Here is a 19,874-nt window from a genome sequence, read left to right as displayed (position 1 = left end):
GTCATTTGTTGCATTCCTAGTGCCATTTTACTTCGGACCTGTTTCAGACTTTTTCCATTTTTGATGGTTTCTTTGTTCTGATCCATGTTTCTCTTTCTTTGTTCTTCTCTTTGTCTTTTGTTGATAAGCTTATTTAATTCCGCTCGTTCTATTTCGTCCTTCTTTGTTTTTACTTTCATTTCCTTCCTTTTTTTCATAAGCTCGAGTGTCCTTTCTGAATACTTCTTGGCTTTGGTTGTATTAGGTTTTCCTACTACCTCCGCCGATTCTCTTAGCACTTTTGTTAGTCTGTAATTCAGTTCATCAGTGTCACATTCAGCATTACTTTGAGCCTGAAATCTGTTCCTTATTTCCAACTGAAAGGCTGCTTTGTTTTCATTTACTGTTATTGGGCATATCTTTTTATCTTTAATCATCTTCTCTCTTTCACTTCTGAAATTGAATCTGGCTGTGCATCCCACTATTCTGTGATCACTACCTATATTTATTTGTTGATAACTGTGACATTTGTGATCGTGTTATTCTTATCTGCTATAATGAAGTCGATTTCATTCTTTGTTTCTCCATTTGGGCTTCCCCAGGTCCACTTTCTCCCTGTTCTTTTGTGGAAGAATGTGTTCATTATTCTCATGTTAAACTTTTCAGTAAAATTTACGAGCATTTCTCCTCTTTCATTCCTTTCTCCCACTCCAAATTTTCCCATACATGCTTCTCCATTTTTCGACTTCCCAACTTTCGCTTTGAAGTCTCCCATGAGTATAGTATATGTTGTCTTTTCTTCTTCCGTAATCTGGGAGATGTCATCATAAAATGTTTCTATTTTTTCATCTTAGCTTTGAGAAGTTTGTGCATATACTTGTATTATTTTCAGGGTTTATTTTTTGCACAGTCTAATGACAACAAATACTGCTCTGTCAGATACACTGCTGAATTTAACAATGTTGTCTGCAAGATTTCTGTTAATTAGAAATCCTTCGCCACTAACTCTTTCATTTTCCCTTCCTCTGTAGTAAATAGATGGTTGCTGTCTTTGAGCTGAATTACTTTTCTTCTTTTCTGTGGATCTCACTCAAACCTACAATATCCCTACTAATGTTTTCCAGTTCAGTCATCAGGTTATCAAGTATGTAATCTTCTGCGAGGCTTCTTACATTGTATGCATAGATCTTCATAGATTTCAGTTTGCTTAATATCCAGGAGTCTAATTCTCCAACACAGTGCCTACTCACTTTCGGTGGCACACTGCCTGTAAGCACAGGAGGCAGTGCAGTTGGACCTTTAGTAGACGATGATCCAGCAGGAACCCCCTTCAAATCATTTGCAATAGAACTCGTTTGGTTGGGAGGATTGTGGTAAATAATCTCACCTCCCTGCCACATTGTTTCTAGTGAGATGTAACTTTTGTGCCACCTCATTCATTATATTCGGTGGAGCCCATATATATCTATAGGGGGTCCCATGGTCCGCGCCGTCTAAGACGGTACCTTATTTGTCTACAAGGCCTTCCCCTATCCGCCACCCAGGGACACGCCAGGTAGCAGTGGGATCCTGCCCCTGGATAATACACACACACACATACACACACACACACACACACACACACACACACACACACACACACACACACACATATATATATATATATATATATATATATATATATATATATACATCATCCAATCTTCCAATCTTGTGTTGCCCCAAGAGGAGCGTAGAAGCCTGGGCTAGGCGAGTTGGTGGTGACATTTAAGATGAGAGTGACCAGCCTCACTCATCCCTCAGTGGCATTACGTGAGCAATAAACCCCAACCACACTTTGGCTATGAAGCTACACGGGATCAATCCAATCGGAGCGCTGTAATTACCCATTAAACCACCTGTTGCCATAATTTGATTATATGGTTACAAGCCAGCATAGTAAATGGTTTCCTGCTGTACAGGAAACCATTTGGCTTGTCACTCAGTATAGAGTCACCTGGAAAGAGAAGGAATGGGAAAGAATAAAGGAAAGAAAAACAGAAGAGGGAGTGTAAAGTCACCCATAGGCAGAAGCCAGAGGAAAGAATGAAGGAAAGAAAGACAGAAGAGGAAGGAGGTGAGGAAAGGGCAGACACCAAGAGCAGCACTACATCGAGTGAGTGGATGGATGACTATATATATATCATCATCATCATCAGCCGTTTGAGTATCCACTGCAGGACCGGCCTATCCCGACCGAAGTCAGGACGATACAGCCAATGTATCTCTACCAAGTGGCTTAGGCTGTCTGGTAGAGATTGTATGTAGGGTGAGAAGTGCTTGTAAGTGTAATTGTAATGTTGGAGTGGCTTTGGATGTGTGTGTAGTCTGTGACCCAAGTGTAATCGGCCCGCGCAAGCCGACTGGGTGCAAGCATACTTTATAATAAGCGACACTGGTTCAACCACAGCACCCCTTGTGTCCGCCAATGCAGTACGTGGCAGGGTGAACACTCCCAAAGTTTATTACCCTGGCGGGGCGTGAACCCTGGTCCACCCGTGTACGAAACGCACACTCTACCACTGTACCACAGAGGCTACATATATATATATATATATATATATATATATATATATATATATATATATATATATATATATATATATAGAGAGAGAGAGAGAGAGAGAGAGAGAGAGAGAGAGAATATATATATATATATATATATATATATATATATATATATATATATATATATATATATATATATATATATATATATCACCAGTCGAGCAGGGCAGTACTCCCGAGGTGGATGGAAAGCCGATGACAGGGAGTGCTGGAGCTCCCGTTTCATCAGCCCTCAGGACTAGTTCCTGACCATCCCCCTTTGCTGAACTTTTTCAGTGTCTCAGTTACACAGGGAGTAGGCCAGCATGCTCTCCAGTACAAATTTCTCTAACTATCTACACCAAACTACATGCACAGTACACACTACACTTCCTATTCAAAATTCAACAAAAATGGCGTCTCTTTACCAAACCTCGGAGTCCCCAGGGGGGGGGGACCATAAATGCCCCCACCATCAGCCCCTCTCCCAGTGATGACTTGAGGTGCCTGGAACCACTGTCTGACTCTCTTCTTCTTCATTTCTGCAACATTCGCGGCCTTTCCTCTAACTTTCGCTCTGTTGAGCACCACCTCTCCTCCTCTAAACCTCATCTTCTTTTTCTAACGGAGACTCACCTGTCTGAGGCAACTGACAGCAATCCCTTTTCTGTATCCTCCTACTTTCTCTATACTCATTTCAGAGCCAAAGGTGGCTGTTGTGTATATATACGCAAAGACTTATCTTGCTCTCGTGTTCCTGAAATCGATTCTTCTGAATTCTCTACACTCTGGCTTTGGCTTTCCTGTCATTCTCTGACTAAATATATCTGTGCTGTTTACTTATCCCCTAATTCTACTGACTATCAAAAATTCTTCGACTATCTTACTTCTACGATGGAACACATTCTATCCATTTCTCCTTTCTCTGAAATCTCCATTCTAGGAGATTTCAATGTTCACCACCACCTTTGGCTCTCCTCTCCTTTCACGGATCCAAGCCTACATCTTTTCTATCCTTAATGACCTAGAACAGCTTGTACAGCACCCTACCCGTATCCCTGACCGCCTTGGAGAGAGCTCCAACATACTTGGCCTCTTCCTCACAACTAATCCTTCTGCTTACTCTGTTAATCTTTTCTCTCCGTTGGGCTCCTCCGATCACAACCTTATTACCTTAACCTGTCCTATCGCTCTGGTACGGCCTGTGGACCCTCCAGGGAAACATCGTCTGTGGCATTTTGGAGCCACGGACTGGTAGGCCCTCAGGCAGTACTTCTTTGATTTTCCCTGGAATGACTATTGCTTCCATGGCCGGGAGCTATCTGAGTGTGCCTTGCGCATTACGGAGGTTATTCTCTCGGGCATGGAAGCATACATTCCTTTCTCATATCCTCTGACTAATACAAGAAAGCCTTGGTTTAATCACGCTTCTTCTAATGCTGTCTGCAACAAGGAGAGGGCTTACAAAAGGTACCGGAGCCAACCCACCCCTGAATCACATCATCTTTACGTTTCTGCCCGGAATCATGCTAAGTCTATTCTTCGCTCTACTAAAAATAATTTCATCCATACTAAATGCTCTCAACTCTCCAACTTGAATTCTTCCCGCTCCTTCTGGCACCTTGCCAAAAATCTTTCTAACAACTTTACCTCATCATCCTTCCCTCCTCTTTTCTACTCTGATGGTTCTGTAGCTATTTCTTCTACTGATAAAGCAGATCTCTTTGCACAGACTTTCTCCTCCAATTTCACCTTAGACGATTCCGGTGCTGTTCCTCCATCACTTCCCCCCTCTGATTTCCTCATGGCTGACATTAAAATTTCTTCAGTTGATGTATTTTCTGCCATCACTGGCCTCAGTACTAACAAGGCATATGGGCCTGATGGGGTCCCTCCTGTTGTTCTCAAGAACTGTACTTCTGTGCTCACACCCTGCCTAGGCAAACTCTTTCGCCTTTGTCTGTCAACTTGTACCTTTCCTTCTTGCTGGAAGTTTACCCTCATTCAGCCAGTCCCAAAGAAAGGTGACCACTCCCAACCCTCCAACTATCGTCCAATTACTTTATCGTCCTGTATTTCAAAAATTCTCGAGTCAATTCTCAATAGAAAAATTTTAAGGCATCTTTCCTATCATAACCTTCTTTCCGATTGTCAGTACGGGTTCCGTCAGGGACGCTCCACTGGCGATCTTCTCACCTACCTTTCAGACTTCTGGTCATCCTCCTTTCGGGACTTTGGCGAAAGCTTTGCCATTCCACTTGACATCTCAAAGGCTTTCGATCGAGTCTGGCATAAATCATCAATTTCCAAACTGCCCTCCTACGGTTTCTATCCTTCTATCTGTGCCTTCATCGCTAGCTTCCTTTCTGGTCGTTCTATAGCCGCTGTTGTAGACGGCCATCGTTCTCCTAGATCTATCAACAGTGGTGTTCCTCAGGGCTCTGTCCTATCACCAACTCTCTTCCTTTTATTCATCAATGATCTTCTAAGCTGTACATCTAACCCTATCCACTCATACGCTGATGACTCCACCCTTCACCTTTCCATTCGGTTCCCGCAACACCCATCTCAACAGTTACTTCAACAAACAAGGAAAGAGGCTATGGCACACCTAATGTCTGACTCGGCTCGTATCTCTGACTGGGGTAAAGATAATATGGTTGTTTTTAATGCATCTAAGACTCAGTTCTTACACCTATCAACCCGACAAAATCTTCCACAGGTATACCCACTAATGTTTAATAATATTCAGCTTAATCCTGCATCATCCATGAACATGCTTGGGGTTTCATTTACTCGGGACTTATCTTGGAAAGATCATATTACATCTCTTGTAAAATCTGCTTCCAAGAGACTGGGTGTGCTAAGCCGACTCCACTCTTTCTTTACCCCTGCACAATTGTTGACTCTATACAGGGGTTTTATCCGCCCCTGTGTGGAGTACAACTCTCATGTGTGGGGAGGCTCCCCACATACAGCTCTTCTCAATAGGGTGGAGTCAAAGGCTTTTCGTCTCATTAACTCTCCTCCTCTTACTGACTCCCTTCAACCTCTGTCTCTTCGCCGCACTGTTGCATCTTTATCTCTTTTCTATCGCTACTTTAATGGTCACTGCTCCTCTGAACTGTCTGCTTGCATTCCTCCACCTCTACGACGGGCGTGTAGCACCCGTCTGGCAGCAAACTCTCATCCCTTTTCTGTCCAACTCTCTAATGCAAGAGTTAACCGTTACTCCCAGTCTTTCATTTATGCAACAGGTCAGCTCTGGAACTGTCTCCCTCTGTCTGTAATTCCTGCTGCCTATGATCTCCAACCTTTCAAACGCAGTGTGTCCAGGCATCTCAAAATGATCGGATCTTGAATTTGGCTCTCTATTGTATTTTGTTTTTCTCTTGGAGGGAACTGTTACTGCGGGTTCATGGCCTTTGGTTCGTTCTTCCTGGCATAAAAAATATATATATATATATATATATATATATATATATATATATATATATATATATATATATATATATATTTAACCCATTGGATCCCAGGGGTGCGGGCCGAGGCATTGCACTGGGAGGGTACTAAGAGTACCACCCTCCACCTATCGGTCCATAGTCGCGAAGCTCATAGGTCCCTACCCAGGGGTTCCCTATTTTATAAAGACTTGGAATCCGGACACTGGGCTCCAATGGGATATATATATATATATATATATATATATATATATATATATATATATATATATATATATATATATATATATATATATATATATACTATTGGAGCCCAATGTCCGCAGTATTGGACAGAACTGGGAATTTTCAAATCTTGATAAAGTAGGGAACCCACGGGTAGGGACCTATGAGCTTTGCAACTATGAGCCGATAGGCGGAGGCCGGTACACTCAGTACCCTCCCAGTGCAGTGCCTCACCCAGCGGCTCTGGGATCCAATGGGATATTATATATATATATATATCTATCTATATGTATATCTATATATAAATATTTCTATATCTATATATATATATCTATATCTATATCTATATCTATCTATCTATCTATCTATCTATCTATCTATATATATATATATATATATATAAATATATATATATATAGATATATATATATATATATATATATATATATATATATATCTGTCTCAGGGAGTAGACTGTTGCAACAGTCGAACAGGGAAGTACTCCCGAGGTGGATGGCAAGCTGGTGACAGGGAGAGATGGAGCTCCCATTTCACTAGCCCTCAGGACCTGTACCTGAACCTCTTCTGTTGCTGAACATTTTCATTGTTTTATTAACACAGAGAGTACCCTAGCAGCTCTCGTAATACCCATACCTTCAACTGTCTACACCATGCTACATGAACAATAGGTATCACACCTGTTTCTATCCCTGATTAGCAATGGCTGCTGCATTAATATCAACAAAATCGGTGGTATATCGGAGTGCCACCACCGGCAGGGTAGAGCTGGTGGCACAGGGTCCTCCCGGCTGCAATTAAGCGATTGTGCCGACAGCAGTTGTTCCAAACACTGTTCGTGCTCGTCAGTGGAGAAGCACAGGTTTGGCCTTATATTTCACTAATATCCGTGGTCTTAATACCAGTCAGAATTGCATTAACTTTTTCCACTAGTCAAGATCCCCTCTAGCCCCGTTCCTCACAGAAATCTAAATCTCTCCATCTGCTGACATATCCCCATTTTGATTTCATGGTTACCATCTCCTCACAGGCTTCCTTAACAAGGGTTGGATCTGTTGTTATATCAAATCTGAATTTGCAGATGACACTGTTTTGAATTTTGCATCAGCTAATTTCGATTATGCACTATGTAAATTAATGTATCTAAATATTACCAAATATATCCGTAGGCTATAGTTTATTGCTCCCCCAGTGCTTCTTAATAGCCCAGCATATTTGATTCCAGATCCGTACTACTGACAACCTCAGCTTCACTTTCACCACTGAAATTACCATTTTGGGTGATTAAACTTCATAATGTAAAATGGTTATTGCATTCTGCCGGGACTGATGATGCTGGTCTAGAATGCCAGCAGTTTGTAAAATGACCATAATGCCTGTCTCTTAGACCTATTCCTGACAAATAATCCATATCAGTACAAGATATAAGTACTGTCACCACTTGGATCCTCCGACAAGACTCTCATCAGAGCCTCATTAGTCAGTTGCCCCAGATCTCCCCATTCTAATCCTGTCAGTGTGACCAGATGGCACTTTGATAGGGCAGATTTGGATGGATTTAGAAATCATCTTGCTGATATTTCATGACAGTCTTTCTTCTCCAGTGACATTAATTATTCTACCCAGTCCCACATCGATGACTTAGTACAAGCTTGTATGGAATTGTTCATACCCAGTCAGGAGTTTACAAAAAGATCAGACTCCCGGAAATGGTTTGGCAGCAATTGTGCCAGAGGAGTGACCCGATAGTCCCTAGCGTATAACTCTTACTTAAAATCAAAACAATTTGAATCCCTTACTCAATTTACAATAGTTAGAAACCATGCAGAAGCAGTAATAAACCTCGCTAAATCAACCTTTCTTTACAACCAAGCATCCAAACTATTAAACGGCCCTAATGACAGTAGAATATTCTAGTCAAATCTCGATTTTTTCAATAATAACTTCAACAATAACTTCTAGTCAACTGTCAGTTCTTTCAATAATAACATTAGCAGTCATCACCCATTCCCCCACTAAAATCTTCAGATGGCAACACTATGGATGACCCGCATGGTAAAGCGAACATCCATGCCAGTACATTTACCAGAAATTCTACCTGAGAGGAAGTTAGCCACAACGTCCTTGTAGCAGAACTTAACTCTCCCGAAATTATTGTTCCACTTAAGGTACTGACTAGATATATAAAATCTATCCTAGACAATTTACCAACCAACAAAGTTCCAGGTCCAGAGGCAATTCCACCAATTGTTCTGAAAAAGTGTTCCCCAGAACTTCTCTTGTTTTAACTAAATTATTCAGTCTATGCATACGTACTGCTTCATCCCATAATTCTTGGAAGGAAGCCAATATCCACCCAATTCCGAAGAGAGAAAGTTCATTTGTTCCATCTGATTACAGACCAATTGCTATCACATTTACTCTTGGTAAAGAATTTGAAATTGTATTCAATAAGCACATAGTTAAACATCTTAAATCCAAAAACTTTATTAGTGTCAGACAGCATGGTTTTCGCCATGAAAGATCCACTGTTCATAAACGCAATCTCCTGACTCATAACATCGATCAGTCAATTGACCAAAATGGAGAAACTCATGCAGTACCCCTTAAAATTTCTAAAGCTTTTGACAGAGTGTGGCACCGTTCCATGCTACCCAGACTCCCTTGCTATGCTATGGCCCATCATATTTTGTTCCTCTGATTTCCTCATATCTCACTGACAGAAAGATATAAGTAGATGATGTATATTCCAATTTCCACTCGATTAATGCCAGCATGCCACAAGGATCAGCTCTGGCTCCAACCCTATTCCTTATTCATGTTAATGATCTCTAATCTGTGACCCATAATCCCATGCATTAATATGAAGATGACTCAACGCTTCACAGTTCATTTACACATAAACATCCATTCACAAAGTTTAATATCTTTAATTTATACAGCAATCTGCAATAACCAAGACTTATTTAATTAGTATGTTATTATTAGTATAGTATACTGTCTACTGTCATATTACTTTCATATCGTTCGTTCGTTGGTTTTTTGAAGGCTCCAACATGCTTCCATGCATCGGCCTTGGTCACCTAATGGCGGCTTTCCACGCTGATCGATCTCTGGCAGCTTCCCTATTCAGTTCCTTATCCCTGAGGTCGCACTCATCCACTTATATTATCAGTGTCGTTTCATTATCTGGATTGTCTTCTACTAATCTCTACTTCTATAACATGTCGTGAGACAACTTGTTCGCCAGGGGGCAGACAAGTGAGCTGATGTTTACTGCAACGTTTTCATGATTCAGATGCTGCTTGAATGCGCTGACTGGCGCTGACAGTTTCCTCTCGCCAAATTTGAAAACTCAGGAAAGGAACGCTGAGAAGACTGCTTTATGTGTAAGCATCCAAAAATTCCTCAACTCAGCCTAACGTGATGGCACTGGGTAAACGGGAGCTCGCTTACTTCTCTCTGAATGAAAGTAGGAGTAAAAGAAACCAACTAGACTTCGAGAGTATAGCACAGCCCATTTCCAGTAAAGTATCCAGTAGTCGTAAGGAGTCTTAAAATAACCCTTATTCTTGATGGCGTATCCATGGGCTTACATCTTATATCAAGGGTTGCTTAAGGATTCTCCCCGCATGATGCTAATAGGAACTGGCTCAGGATTATGAAGTTCACAAAATATATATATATATAATAATAATAATTGACTGACATACAACTGCTTTTTTTTATGCATCATTTTAAATGTGCTAATCTCTTATTTTATCATAATGAAGTTGTAAATCAGGATGCATGTGAAAGTTTCACATTCAAAGGTGGCTCTACATTCATAAGCTGTGTTGGGTAAGGATGTGGTTGGGGGAGAGAGACAAAAGTTTTGAAATGTAACGTGACACTTTACATTAGGCATAATGAGTTTGCAAAGATTCACAACCAACATTGGCTCAGTTATTGAAATGCAGCACCTACAGGCTGTAGTACTTGAGGAGAAGGGTCTTAACAGATTTCTTAAACATTAGTCTTTATGTGCTGAATAAATCGATACCAGAATAGGGACAAGGAATTTGCTAACCCCTACACTTGGGTGCTGTATATGCCATGTGGCAAAACCCCAGTTTGAAGCTTCGGGTGGTGTGTATGTATTGTACTTGGTTTGGCGCCACAATTCAACCATTTTGATGAGTTTGGGGGCAAAAACCCGACTTGAGGCTCACTTTTCGTTCCTATTACCCCCACTGGTTACTCAGTCACTCACTGGCGTTTGAGGGGGTAACGTCTTTGTTTTTGCTGAAAGCACTACACTGCTATATTTCATCACTGGTGTATTTGGGAAAATGAAATACGAAACACATGATGAATGTGTCAGTTAAAACCATTAACATCGGCCTCTGATAACTTTATAAGTTTTGTATATTTCTTAAGGTGGGCGAATTTTATAACTTATTTACTGCACCTCGCTAATTTGGTAACTTTGCTAAAAAGTCGCTAACTGTTCCCGAATCACCAGGTAAGCGCTTGCAAAATGTAAGCATGCATATATTTATGATCAGTGTGATGTATACTACATATTTATAAGGAAAAGAATGGTTTGAAGGAGTTTATTCTACTCCAGTTATTCCCTGTGTGAAAGTCATTGCGAAAATTAAACTACCCTTAAGCAGAGTTGTTAAAGAGAAGTTAACATTGATTCGTATTCCTCGTCAATGCACCTTTACAGAGATACACCGCATTGTCAACTGTCTACCTTATATTACAGTGTTATTGGTGTAGTTCATGAGATTCGAAAGTAACTGGGCCACTACAAACGGTTGAGTTACTGAGACATGATGTGCACACACTATGATGTTCCACTGGACATGGGACAGGGTGGGGATACAGAAGGACCCTAGAAACTTGCAAATCATTAAGTGACTTATTATATGCAAAAAGTAACACAACCACTGGGGGCAAAGTTACAGAGGTATGATATCCACTGGCTGTGACGAAAGGAAGGTGAGGTCAGGGAAGAAAGAACTACAACCTTGAAAACAGGTAGATTTGATGTACGAGTATAATACTGGCTCATTACATGGGTGTAAAGCAGGTCAAGCAGAAGTTACTGACATAGGACGCCCCTAAGCTATGACGTGTATCAGCGGAACAACGCAAAAACCACAATATTCATCCATTAATGAGAGGATACAGTTCGGGCACAAAGTAAGCATAGCACACCCGCTCCCACCCTCCTGTCCACACCCACACGCACTCCCTCAGTCCTGATATATATATATATATATATATATATATATATATACCGACGTCCACTTGTCAAGAGTCGGCTAGTGACATTGGCTTTTGTGGGAAACCGCGAACTCAAGTGGAATCCCAGTTTATCGCTCAGTTAACCGCTCATTCGGATGGAAGCTTTGTCAAATCAATTTTTCATTGTCATACGTGATCGTCTTTGTGTGAGACATTAGTGCTTCTGCTGAGCGATTTGTTTTCGGCGTGTTTTGATCACTTAGCCATTAAAAAATGCGGCGATAGCCTTCTTTCTTTCCCACAAGCTGATCAGTCCAGTGTTTACTTTGATGGAGAGAGGCTCTGTGCTCCAGAAGTGAGAGGTCAACCCAAGCTCCACTAGACTACAGTTCTCCATGCTCCCACCCTTCTTTGGGTGATACACAGCATTCATTGACCAGTATTTCTTTTCGTTTTCCTAGTCCTAAGAGTTTAGTTAAGGTGTTTTTCCTAGGCGTAAGAATTTAGCTTTTGAGTGAGTGAGTGAGTACGATCTCATTAATTTGATTTTGAAATGTAACGTTAAATTTATTTTGTAATCAATAAATTTAACAGTTCTTTTTCTTGAGCTTAATGTAATGTAAACTCTTGTTTCATTTTTCCACAATTAAGCTTATTTCTCTTATAGCTCCTAGCTTGCAAAAACGTTTGCCATTCATAACTGGTACTTAGACCAGTCTTGTGTATTAAGCTTAAAATCCGTTGTGCCTCCTAGGAGGGGTGAAGTAACTTTCTCCAGAGGCTAACAGTACTAATAAACAGCAATTGAGTAATTAGTCTCTGCTGTGTACTGTTGAGAAAGTTTATAAATTCTCGTTCTTAGAGAATCATGCGAAGCAAGTCAGAGTAAAGTAATCGTTGCTTGATTTAGTAAGACAATCATTGTCCCTGCTCGTCAATATTATTGAACATTATTATCATTTAAATAATATTTAGCATTTATTTTAAAAACCCCGTGACACCACTGTTCCAGTGTGTGTCTTTCACTGTACAGTATATCCATTTACAAACTGACACCCACTCCCACCAGTATACTCATTTGCATCTCTCTCTCTCTCTCTCTCTCTCTCTCTCTCAGCCAATTTTCTCAGGCTCTTCCAGCGGCTTCTATCTTCATCAGCAATACTTCCCTATCTTTACTTTCTTTGCGTCTATCTTTGTGTCTCTCCCATTTTTCCTCCTCAACTTGTTTCACTGATTTCTTTGTTCCGTTGTTGTGGTTCTTCGTCTTCCTATAAGAATGTCATTCTCATTTACCACTCCTGTTATCAGTTTGACTTCATCCCATACTTCAAGACACTGAAATGTTTTGTCCTTTGATTGATCCCGTATTTTTATTTTTAACTGACGTACAGGTACAGTATCTATGTAATTTCACTAGCGCTTGCGAAGCGAGAAGAAATTATGTTTCGCTCGGCGTCCATGTATTGTTACCTTCGAGGACTCTATCCCTCCATCTTTTAGCTATCTACGTTTGAGAAAGCGCCGTTCACAGGTAGGGTTTTTCTCATCTGAAGAAAATCATCTGGTTTTAGCATAAATAAAATTCTTAATTGCCCCAGCAACCAAGAACGGCTTTAAGCTTTCACTGCTAGGGCTTTATTTGGTAAACAAAGTTTCCCATCGTTTGACTGAATAAAATATCCAAGTTCATCATCCTGAATGAACAGGTTAATCCTGGAGGGGTGGCCATGGCCAGGAACAAATCACCTGTCCTCTGCCATCACGTTACACCTCCTTCACCTCATTCCTCTTACTTCTGTATCCTGTATCAGTCCATATTAGGTCCACTGCACCACCTGACTTTCTCTGAAAGAAAACCAGATCCTTTCCTATGCAGTGAAAGGAAGAGTGAGGACGGGGTGTTGGTAAGATGTGTGATGGATGTCTATCTATCTATCTATAGCCCGACGCCCTAATCCCGCAAAGGGTGGCCGCAGACAAAACGCCTCCAAGTCACACTGTCACCCACCATTTGACTCCCCTCCCCCCAACTCACCCCCCCCTCCCTCATATACCTCTCAACTCCATCCCTCCACCTCATCCTCGGTCTACCCCTCCCTCTCCCTCCCTCCACCTCACCTACATACACCCTCTTAGTCAGTCTTTCATTCTCCATCCTCTCCACATGTCCAAACCACCTCAGTGTATTTCTCCTAATCTTTTCAACCACATCCACATCTACCCCACAACGTTCCTTCACTTCTTCATTCGTCAACCTGTCCCTCCATGTCACTCCACATGCTCCTCTCAAGTAACTCATTTCCACTGCTCTCACTCTTGACTTGTTCCCCTCTTGCAAGGTCCACGCCTCGCTTCCATACGTCAGGGTAGGGATCGCAATACCATCATGCAGTGACTTCTTAACTTCCATACTCACCTCCCTATTTCTCATCACTGCTTTCAGTGTGCCAGCAACCTTCCTTCCCTGCTGTACCCTTTCACGTACTTCATCCCCCAAAGTTCCATCCTTACTCATCACACTACCCAAGTACTTGAATGCACTCACATTCTCCATATCCTCACCATCCAACCTCACTGCACACTCTGTGACTTCATTCCTCTCAAACACCATAACTTTACTTTTGTTTACAATAACTTTCAGCTTCCTCCTCCTACACACTGTCCCAAATTCATTCACCAAACCTTGCAACTCCCATTCATCTTCACTCAACAATACTGTATCATCAGCATGGATGTGAGTGTTGTAATTATTATATATGTGTGTGCTGGAGTCTGTATAGGTCACAACAGACAGGATATGAACAATTTCAAGAATGTGAAGGGGTATTCTGCCGAGATCCAGTTAAATGTCCTCTACGGGTTTAGTTCGAACCCTTGACTACGGGAACATGCATCACTAGACGGGTAGGCTATACTGGTGATCAAGCCACCAAAGCTCCTCTGCTACTACTCTCATTCATATGCCTCTTCACCCTAACACTTGATACCATTATTGGGTTCCTTTTCCCGCTCAGTCCTCCCTTCATGACCTTGAATAATGAACATGAAAAAATATGTTGGGGTGCAGTGTGAAGTTTGATAAGCTCTACATTCGCAACTTGTCAGATTTCACCTCCCCCACCTGGGTGATTGCGAAGTTGGAGTTAACAGGGGATGAGGTAAGCAGTGTGAAGGGAGTAAAAGTGTACTGTTGAGAAAGTTTATAAATTCTCGTTCTTAGAGAATCGTGCGAAGCAAGTCAGCGTAAAGTAATCGTTGCTTGATTTAGTAAGACAATCATTGTCCCCGCTCATCAATATTATTGAACATTATTATCATTTAAATAATATTTAGCATTTATTTTAAAAACCCTGTTACAATTGGCGACCTCGCCAGGATATTAACTCTTAGCTCTAAAGCTATTCACAAAATAATACTCACTCCTTCATATTTAGGTATTTATCATTAAAGTTTATAGGCACAAGTTTACTGGTGGTTACCGTTAGTTTAGCAAGTGAATTTTTGCTTTATTGATCCATAGAGTGCTTGACTCTATTTAGTACTTTATTTTTGGGTAATGCCAGACGATTTTATTCGCTCCTGGGTAGCCGCCGTACCCATTGTGTTAATTATTGAGTCTTCTCAGTTATTTGCATTTTTGCTTTATTCTTTTCCAGTTAACTAGATAAGACTGGTCACCACTACCTTGTGTCTGTATTCTTTACTTGTGTTATTGGCATTCGTTTACGAAGCAGTCAGTACTCAGTTTCGGTTTGCTTAGTAAATTAGCGTCATGGCTACCACTGTATTTTTACAGGAGGCCAAAGAAATGGGTCTTACGGACCCAACTGAAATTAAAGAGTACATACTCTCACGCCATAATCAGGAGCAGCAGTGCGAGAACGATGCCCGTGAAGAGCGTAAGATTCAGCGCAAATACGAGCGAGAACAGCATGAGGAAAGCGAAAAGGAGTGCAAATACGAGTGAGAACAGCGCGAACACGAGCAGAAATAATGCGAGCTCGAGTTAGAAATAGAGCGACAACAGCGCGAACACAAGCAAAAACAGCGTGAACTCGACTTAGAACATGAGCAAGAACAGCGTGAGGAACGAGAGAGAGAACGAGAACACGAACGTGCCGAGCGAGAAGCACGCGAAAAACACGAATATGAAATACTGAAGCTCAAGTGAGATTCCTTGGCTTCAGATACATCTGGTGCAGTTGGTCAAAGCTCCATGAGCGTTCTCCCTGCACATGTCCTGGCAACCCCACGCATCAAGCTTCCTTCATACAAGGAAGGCGAGTGAATTGCGCCATACATAGCTTGTTTTGAGGACATGGCAGACATGTATCAACTGGATGAGGCAGCTAAGTGGCTCCAATTTCTTAGTTTATTTGAGGGCCCTGCCCTCGATATTCTCTACAGGATTCGTGGAGACAATCTCACATATGAGATGATGAAAGCTGCACTCATTAAGGCGTATGGTCTCATAGTAGACGACGCCAAAGTTCAGTTCATGCGAGCTCGTCTCCAAGACAAGGAGAGAGCTGTTCAGTTCCTCGACCGTCTCACTGCTTACTTAAATGAGTGGATGGAGAAAGATGAAACTCCTTCCATGCATGAGGGGATAATTGACCTTATGCTGCGTACACAGCTAGAGAGGTCGTGGCCTGCTGAGCTCATAGCACAGCTTAAGATCTGCCAGGTGAAAGATGCCAGCCAAATGGCAGAAAAGGCTGACGCATTCTTTACTGCATACGGGTACCAAACTCGTAAGCAAAACACCTGGAACAGAAAACCTGATAAATCTGGGAAATCGTCTCAGACTGAACCCCAGCAACAAGGCCATTCTCAGAATAATGGCCAAGGTCCAAAACCACAGTGGAAGGACCAGAGGCAAAACACTCAGAAACCTGAGTGGAAGAGGTACAACAGCGGCAGTATCAGCCGCGCAACCGACCGTCGGGACAAACTTTTTCACCACCAGCTCAAAAGAGGCACGAAGCGAACGCAGCCTTCATTCCTCAGCAGCAGCACGGTGGTTACGTCCCTACTAGTATGGGTACTCCCCCACAGTTCACTAGTCCCACAGTGACAGTGAACCCCCCTTCACAGATGGCCAATGTTCCATCTCCACAGGCAGTGAGTACAACCCCTCAAGTATATAATTCACAAGGCACAATGTTTGCCACATCAATTCAGCAGCCTCATGAGTGGCTAGCTGCTTCCTCCACAGGTGACAGTACCTTCCTTGTTCAGCCAGGGTTTGTGGGAGGCATTCCTGTGAAGGTCCTGAGAGATAATGGTTCCTCAGGTTGCTCTGTCAAGCAGAGTCTAGTTCGGCCTGAGCAGTATACAGGTCGACAGATCCATGCAAACCTTATTGATGGATCAGTGAGATTGTTCCCTGAGGCATGTATCCAGATGGCATCTCCATTTTATACTGGTACAACACTCGCAGTTGTCATGCCAGAACCCTTATTTGACCTTATAGTAGGCAACATTTTTGGTGTCAAGGATAGTTGCACAGAACATGACGCTACTCAGACTTCGGCTGCTGCGGTAACACGAGCTATGGCTGAGGCTCCAGACTGTGTCACCCCAGTGATCATTGAATCGCCGCAAGATCTGATGTGTAGCCAACTTGTTGTACAAGAACAACATTCTTGCTGCTGTGCGGAACAAACATAAGGGTCGAGTGATTAAGTATTCACGGGGAGGTCGAGCCAAGTTCCTTCGCAAACAAGGACGGCTCTACCATGAGTCACGAACACCCGAGGATGAGGTTCGACTGCAGTTTGTCATTCCCGCCAAGTACCGCCTAGCAGTGTTACAATGAAGTCATTGTTCAGCATCAGGAGGTCACATGGGCAAAAGGAAGACCCAGGGCCGTGTCCAAGCTGACTTTTTCTGGCCAGGGATGGGACGAGACATAGATAGTTTTGTGCGTTCCTGCAGTGTGTGTCAAAGTAACACCAATAATCAGGGACATGTCCTTCCTGTGCCGTTCGTAACCACACCTGTAATCTCTGAGTCAGTCGAGAGACAGGGTAGTGGTGAAGTGGGTGCAGATCTGACGTCTCGCCCATTGGCCCCACAGGACACATTATGTCCAGGGCCTGTACATACATATATGTACCGTAGGTTAAGGGGGAAGTTTGAGAGAGAACTCCGCAGAGGTGACTCGAGGCTATGGAAGACTCGAGTTTGCACAAGGATTCTCAGCTCCCCGATACTAATATAAGTACTGTAGGTTAAGGGGGAAGTTCGAGAGAGAACTCTGCAGAGGCGACTCGAGGCTATGGAAGACCCGACTTTGCACAAAGGTTCTCAGCTCCCTGATACTAATATAAGTACTGTAGGTTAAGGGGGAAGTTCGAGAGAGAACTCCTCAGAGGCGACTCGAGGCTATGGAAGACCCGAGTTTACACAAGAATTCTCAGCTCCCCGATACTAATATAAATACTGTAGGTTAAGGGGGAAGTTCGAGAGAGAACTCTGCAGAGGCAACTTGAGGCTATAGAAGACCCGAGTTTGCACAAGGATTCTCAGCTCCCCGATATTAATATAAGTACTGTAGGTTAAGGGGGATAATGGCGACCTCGAATGTACGTCGTAGCACTGACTGCTAGGCAGAGAGAGTAATTGTAACATAATAAAATTTTTGTCTCATTGACACTTTTGATGCTTCATCTTAATTGATATTGCAGGTACAGCAATGGGTGTAGCAGTTTTGCTGTGCGGGCCAGCTGATCGTCTGCCGCACGCTGCCGCCTCTTCTCCTCTGCCTTCATCATCGCCATATTATTAATATTTACTGTGTCATTTTACACGTAGGTACAGTTACACAACAACTGTTACACCTACACCATGTATTACATACATCACGCTACACAACAATTAGTTGTCAGTGTAAATGTAGCGGCTTTTCCCTCAGTTTGACCTGAGTACAGGATTTTCATCGTCGTCACGGAGTTTTTTCCCTCAAGCTTGCCTCTATTAACATAAATACGAGGTTTTTACGCTCACTGGCGACTGCGACTTTCTCCTGTAGCAGGATAGCACACACACCACAGTGTGAATCTTGTTTGACTGAGCTAGGATTTATATGTATGCATATTGAAATCTTTTTTCTGAAGGAAAAAAGATTTGATTTTGATGGGGCGTAATGTCACGAGTCGGCTAGTGACATTGGCTTTTGTGGGAAACCGCGAACTCAAGTGGAATCCCAGTTTATTGCTCAGTTAACCGCTCATTCGGACGGAAGCTTTGTCAAATCAATTTTTCATTGTCATATGTGATCGTCTTTGTGTGAGACATTAGCGCTTCTGCTGAGCGATTTGTTTGGGGCGTGTTTTGCTCACTTAGCCGTTAAAAAATGCGGTGATAGCCTTCTTTCTTTCCCACGAGCTGATCAGTCCAGTGTTTGCTTTGACGGAGAGAGGTTCTGTGCTCCAGAAGTGAGAGGTCAACCAAAGCTCCACTAGACTACAGTTCTCCATGCTCCCACCCTTCTTTGGGTGATACACAGCATTCATTGACCAGTATTTCTTTTCGTTTTCCTAGTCTTAAGAGTTTAGTTAAGGTGTTTTTCCTAGGCGTAAGAATTTAGCTTTTGAGTGAGTGAGTGAGTACGATCTCATTAATTTGATTTTGAAATGTAATGTTAAATTTATTTTGTAATCAATAAATTTAACAGTTCTTTTTCTTGAGCTTAATGTAATGTAAACTCTTGTTTCATTTTTCCACAGTTAAGCTTATTTCTCTTATAGCTCCTAGCTTGCATAAACGTTTGCCATTCATATCTGGTACTTAGGCCAGTCTTGTGTATTAAGCTTAAAATCCGTTGTGCCTCCTAGGAGTTAAGCATCAGCAAGAACCTGATACTATTATTAGTATTAATTATTTATTGTCAGGGGTGAAGTAACTTTCTCCAGAGGCTAACAGTACTAATAAACAGCAATTGAGTAATTAGTCTCTGCTGTGTACTGTTGAGAAAGTTTATAAATTCTCGTTCTTAGAGAATCGTGCGAAACGAGTCAGCGTAAAGTAATCGTTGCTTGATTTAGTAAGACAATCATTGTCCCTGCTCGTCAATATTATTGAACATTATTATCATTTAAATAATATTTAGCATTTATTTTAAAAACCCCGTGACACCACTGTTCCAGTGTGTGTCTTTCACTGTACAGTATATCCATTTACAAACTGACACCCACTCCCACCAGTATACTCATTTGCATCTCTCTCTCTCTCTCTCTCTCTCTCTCTCTCTCAGCCAATTTTCTCAGGCTCTTCCAGCGGCTTCCATCTTCATCAGCAATACTTCCCTCTCTTTACTTTCTTTGCGTCTATCTTTGTGTCTCTCCCATTTTTCCTCCT

The sequence above is a fragment of the Coenobita brevimanus genome, chromosome 33 (genome assembly GCF_032717465.1).
Source record: "Coenobita brevimanus isolate Jiangsu-jjx chromosome 33, ASM3271746v2, whole genome shotgun sequence".
Classification (NCBI taxonomy): domain Eukaryota; kingdom Metazoa; phylum Arthropoda; class Malacostraca; order Decapoda; family Coenobitidae; genus Coenobita; species Coenobita brevimanus.
This window is presented reverse-complemented; position numbering follows the sequence as displayed.